The sequence below is a fragment of the Trichechus manatus genome, unplaced genomic scaffold (assembly GCF_000243295.1).
Source record: "Trichechus manatus latirostris isolate Lorelei unplaced genomic scaffold, TriManLat1.0 scaffold00156, whole genome shotgun sequence".
Classification (NCBI taxonomy): Eukaryota; Metazoa; Chordata; class Mammalia; order Sirenia; family Trichechidae; genus Trichechus; species Trichechus manatus.
The window spans coordinates 5859732-5866190 of record NW_004444092.1 but is presented as its reverse complement, the minus strand read 5'-3'; positions in this window follow the sequence as shown (position 1 = coordinate 5866190).

Below are 6459 nucleotides of genomic sequence, written 5' to 3'. Positions count from 1 at the left end.
CGAGTACAGAAGAGATCAAGTTGGAGGATAATATAATTTAGAGACTAATTTGTTGGCTACTTTTTTTAATCTGTCAATTTATATTGAGGCCATGCGGTGTTATGAAAGAAAATCATCTTTTTTCATAGGTTCTGACTCAAAATATTTTCAGTTTTAAAAGATGTATCTTAGTGGGCTGTGTTTTAGGATCTCTTGAAAGTTTTCCATTTTCCAGACACACACACACTTATACGTTTACACAACCTAATTTGGTGCATCAGCAGGTACCTAGAACATTTTACGCCCTCAACGGTCAATATTTTCGCTTTTTGTGACTCTTGTAAGGTCTTATCTAGGAGTTACTCTGTTACTTATCAAACCTAGAGCTTTTTACATCCTCAATGGTCAATACTCCCGCTTTTTGGGACTCTTGTAAGGCCTTACCCAGGTGTTTACCAAATAACCTCAAATACCTAGAGCCTTTTACACTCTCAATGGTCAGTTTTCTCGCTTTTTGGGACTCTTTTAAGGCCTTTCCTAGGTACTTATCAAATAACCCCAGGTGTGTTTGGTGTCTCCTGGAGAACTCATTGGGTGGTACCAGACGTCAAATGGGGTCCTTGGCATGGCCCCATCTCAGGAACTGAGCGATGACATCTGGCTGGCTTGCCAGAAATGTTGCCAGGTGAAAAGCCCAGGTTTTGCTAGGTGTGACTTGTTACAGCCAATAAACAAGAGGCCAAGGTGGGAGATCAGAAAGACGCCTTTATTTCACTGTACAAGGAAAGGAGAAATCGAAAGTGTTGCCTCCAAGACTGCTTGCAGGCAGCGTGAGGAGGTGTGCTATTACAGAGAGCAGACAAGGAAATGCAAATTAACCACAAATATTCAGGACTGACCTTCACGCAGGCACTCAGGGCTTGGGGATGGCTATGCATTTTCTCTAGACAAGGGTTCAATCCCCTGGGATGGAAAAAGAGGTTGATTTTCTTTCATTAAAATGTTAAGTCTCCACCCAGAGTCAGGTTGAGTCATCTATAGCCCATTCTGTGGTTATCTTGTCAAGGACAATTTTTGGCCCGTTCTATAGCTATCTTGTCAAAGACAGTTTCAGAAGAATGTGCAGTCTATTCTGTTCGGTGTAAAAAGATAAAAGAGTTGGGCTCTGAGGTTGCCTGCCCTCAAAATCAGTTAAAAATTTGAGAGCGTGCACTCCCTACAACTTATGCTTATTTAGTTATAAATTATGTACTACTCTACTAATGCAGGAGCCTGGTGGCACAATGGTTAAGTGCTCAGCTGTTAACCATAAGGTCGATGGTTCGAACCTACCAGCCACTCCACAGGAGAAAAATGTGACAGTCTGCTTCCGTAAAGTACTCTATCCTATAGGGTCGCTATGAATCAGGATCGACTCTATAGCAGTGGGTTTTGTTTTGTTTCAGTCTACTAATGTACTAATATAATACGTATAATTTTAAACATTTACAAATGCTTACAAACTTTTTTTTTGCCCTCACAGAATAAATGTTTCATTCATGTTTCTAAATGTCTTGCTAACTGTGATGACTTCACAATAGTAGTAACTTTAATCTTAAAGTACAATACACTTACAGCAGGATCCAGGGTTAGGAATGAGTAGATGTAAATCCTCATTTCAAATAGTCTTGCTAACTTCTTTTTTTGGAGGGGAGTGGTTGGTTTCTTGCCATATTTAAGTTGTCATCATATATATTGTTGTTGTTAGGTGCCGTCGAGTTGGTTCTGACTCATAGAGACCCTGTCCCACAGGGTTACCAAGGAGCGGTTGGTGGATTTGAACTGCTGACCTTTTGCTGAGCAGCCATGCTCTTAACCACTATGCCACCAGGGCTATGTATATATATATATACATATATATATAAATATACACACACACACGTATATTTATTTAACCATGCAATGTAATTGATGAAGAGCTTGTGTTAGTAGAAGATTCTACTGTACATATTATTCTTGTTTGCCAGTGCTTGTATGATTAGTATTATTTTGAATTCACAGTCCCCTTACAAGGATTTTTAAAGTCATTTTCCATTTTGTAAGTTTAGTTAAAAGTAGGTATTATAATGTGAATCCATGTGATGGACTCTTAGGTACAATATGCTGAAAGTGAACAAATATTCAAGCCACTGTCAATCCTTCCACAGGTAAGAACTCCCTTGGTCCTCAGGATACATCTCCAAGTACACTTGAATGACTCTACATATAGACCAAGTCAGGGTACCAGAGGTAGTGCTTACATTAAAGTGAAGCAGTATTTTATTGTAGTTAGGAATTAACTATAAGTAGAAGTTTTAGTACTTTGTTCTGACTCATCTTTTGAACACATCTCCCTTTGAAGACCCATACTTTAGATAAGGCAGATGAGAAAGAAGATATGTCAAAGATTAGTAGGAATAACTTGAAGACTAGTGATGCCAATGAACCAAATGATACACATAACAGGCTGAATGGATATGGGAGGAAATTAAAACTTTGATTTCCAACACAATGAGTTTGAGATGCCATGGGACGTTCATGTGAAGTTGTGCCTAAGGTATATGAAAGCTGAGATTTGGACTTCATTCAAGGAATCCAGGTTGCATATATGGATCAGGAATGATATTTGAAGCCAAATTGTAAGTTAGATTTCTGAAGAAAAAGGGAAGCAGGCAACTGAGAAAACCTTGAAAAGTACTTTTATGGGGTTTGAAAAGCAAGAGGACTCTTCTTAAAGATGCATGGGAAAGTTAAGAGGAGAGTGAGACGGATGTAGTGTCATGGAAGTCAGAAGAGAAGATGTTAAGAAAGCAAATGTTTCAACTAAGCTGCACAGTGAAGACGCATAAAGCTAAGGTAAAGACATTGGATTTGGTAACTGACAATGTGATACACACTTGAGTGGTTTCAATAAAGTAATAGGAACAGGAGTCAGTTTTCAAGTGTTCAAAGAAACAATATGAAGTAAAATACAAAATAATAATAATGGGAATGTTGTTCTTGTTGTTAGGTGCTGTCTAGTTGGTTCCGAATCATAGTGACCCTATGTACAACAGAATGAAACACTGCCCAGTCTTGCGCCATCCTCACAATTGTTGCTATATTTGAGCTCACATTTGCAGCCACTGGGTCAATCCATCTCGTTAAGGGACTTCCTCTTTTTCGCTGACTGTCCACCTTACCAAGCATGATATCCTTCTCCAGGGACTGGTACCTCCTGATAACATGTCCAAAGTACGTGCGATGACATCTCCACATCCTCTCTTCTAAGGAGCATTCTGGCTGTACTTCTTTCAAGACAGACTTGTTTGTTCTTCTGGCAGTCCATGGTATATTCAATATCCTTCACCAACACCATAATTCACAAAGGCATCAATTTGATTTAGGTCTTCGTTATTCATCGTCCAGCTTTCACATGCATATGAGGCAATTGAAAATATCATGGCTTGGGTCAGGTGCACCTTAGTCCTCAAACTGACATCATTGCTTTTCGACACTTTAAAGAGGTCTGTTGCAGCAGATTTGCCCAATGCAATGTGTCGTTTGATTTTTTGACCGCTGCTTCCATGGGTGTGGATTGTGGATCAAAGTAAAAGGAAATCCTTGACAACTTCAGTCTTTTCTCTGTTTATCATGATGCTGCTTATTGGTCCAATTGTGAGAATTTTTGTTTTCTGTATGTTGAGGTGTAATCCATGTAGAAAGGTGTGCCCTTTGATCTTCATCAGTAAGTACTTCAAGACTTCTTTGCTTTCAGCAAGCAAGGTTGTGTCACCTGCATATCGCAGGTTGTTAATGAGTCTTACGCCAATCTGATGCCGCGTTCCTCTTCATATAGTCCAGCTTCTCGGATTACTTACTCAAAGTACAGACTGAATAAGTATGCTGAAAGGATATAACCCTGACACACACCTTTCCTGACTTTTAACAACGCAGTATCCCCTTGTTCCATTCTAACAACTGCCTCTTAATCAATGTGCAGGTTCCTTGTGAGCACAATTAAGTGTTCTGGAATTCTCATTCTTCCCAATGTTATGCATAATTTGTTGTGATCCACACAGTCAAATGCCTTTGCATAGTCAATAAAACACAGGTAAACATCTGTCTTGGATTCTCTGCTTTCAGCCAAGATCCATCTGACATCAGCAATGATATCCCTCATTCCATGTCCTCCTCTGAATCTGGCTTGAATTTCTGGTAGTTCCCTGTAGATGTACTGTTGCAAACATTTTTGAATTATCGTTGGCAAAATTTTACTTGTGTGTGATATTACTGATATTGTTTCATAATTTCCACATTCTGTTGAATCACCTTTCTTTGGAATGAGCACAAATATGGATCTTATCCAGTCATTAATAATGGGAATAGCAACCATAAACTGTTGTTTCAAGAAGTTAGATAGTTAAGAGAGATTGTAGGGTATATGGAGGAAGGTACTTTAAGACAGGAAGCATCTGAGCTTCCTTCTGGAGCAAACAGTGAAGAGGGATAAATTCATGGTAGAAAAGAGAGAACAAGAAGTAGATGAAACCAGGTTCTCAAATGAAATGGTACTAATACAATGAAGAATACAGATGGAAGCGACAGATGGAGGAGGAATTTTTCTTTGAATCAGAAGAGAAAGGATAAAGTGTAGTAGGTTTTTTTTTTTTTTTTTTTAAAGTAATGCACAGTTGAAAGAGCTCCTTCAGGTGGATTTTCTTTCTAATTTTCATTTTTTAGATTGTTAGGAGGTGAGGTAACCTGCCAAGCACTGGTAAGCATTCTGGATGGCTTAACTATAGGCAAATAAACACAGAACCACTCACTGGTTTTTAGCAGGGAGTGAAACAGTATCATCAGATTTAAGAAAGTTCAGTCTGATAAGAGGTATGGCAGAGTGGCAGAAGAATTTAATTTTTTGCTGGACCTGAGGAAGATGAGTTAAAAGGACAATTCAGGCAAAAAATAACGCCTTAACAAAGGCAACAGCAAACAGATGGAGAGGAGGCAACATATTTGATATATATTTAGGGGGAGCCATGAGTTGGAATCGACTCTGTAGCAGTGGGTTTAAGGGTGACTCAAATATTTGCTTAGATTGCTAGGTTGAGGGTGAGAAGGTGAAGCATACAAGGTCAAAAGCAGATGAAGAACGAGGAGGAAGGTGATGAGTTTGCTTTAGAAATGATGAGTATTAGGTACCTGAGAAATATCCTAGTAAAGAGATCCAATAGGCAGATGGGTTTATAATATGGGGATGGGAAGGTTTGTATGCGTTGTTTGTGTGTGGGTGTGGGTGTGTGTGTAAGGTAACTGATGCCCTAAGAGAGGATAAGAAGATTTAGGAATAGCCAGAAGTGCGCTGACAACAGACTTTTGGTTAACAGCATCATTTAAAGGAGGGACCAAAAGAGGGTCTAAAGAGGAAGGAGGAAAACCTGATGGATGGACATCAAATGAAGAAGACTGGTTTGTAGTATCAGATGCTACAAAATGGTTCAGGAAGATAAGAAATATAAACAAGAGGTCATTCTACACAGCCTTGCTGAAGTACAATGACATGTGCTCAAGAGAGAATGGGAGTTGGGTAAGTGAAGATCTCAAGTCAACCCTAATCTAGATGCTTGGGAGAGGATGGAGAAGTAAGCACAGGAGCACAGAGTCCATGGACATTTTTCACTGAAAAGAGAAACTTATTGATGGAAGGGAAACAGCTAAGACAGAGGGAGAGTTTGAAGAAGACACAAGAGGATGATTGACATGAGGATAACTGATAGAGGCATCAACACCCCAAGGAAGGGGGACAGGAAGACATTTAGAGCAGAGGTAGAGGGATTAAAACTAGGTAGAGAGGAGTTCCGGCAAAATGGCACTCTAGGCAGAAACACCATGCCATCCCTCCCCAGCAAAGATCCGAAAAACTAAGCTGAACAGAGAATACAACAATCCTGAAACCCTAAAACATCAAATGAAGAGATGAAGAACTCAGCCAAGCACCAAATGGAGTGAAAAAACTGACAAAGAACGGAGAGCGAGGAGAGATTCATGCAGATGTCCCCTACCCACTAACGCAGCGCAGATCCGCCATCTTGAACTTCTATTGGAGACCAGCAAATGGGGTACGAGAAAGCAGCCTCACGGAGCGTCCAGTGGGAAACAACCGGTAATTTGCAATATACGCTTTCCCAGCCCCCACCCTTCTTCACCCCCCGTCGGCATCCTCTGCTTCCCGCAGCCACAACCTCTTGACCGAGAAACACTGGCTGCTTGGATTCCACGCACCTGAATGGGCCGGCTCTCTGAGTGCCATTTGTTGGCTGCTGGTGTTGCTTTTTTCTGCTTCTTTTAATTTCTTCCTTACCTCTCACCACCTCCCCTTCCTTTCACTCAGATACCTGGCTCCATGCGCCATCTTTGCTTCTACCTGAGGGGCTGTGGAGCTCCATTTGAGTGTGGAGCTGCTTCCCGGTCTGGGCTGCT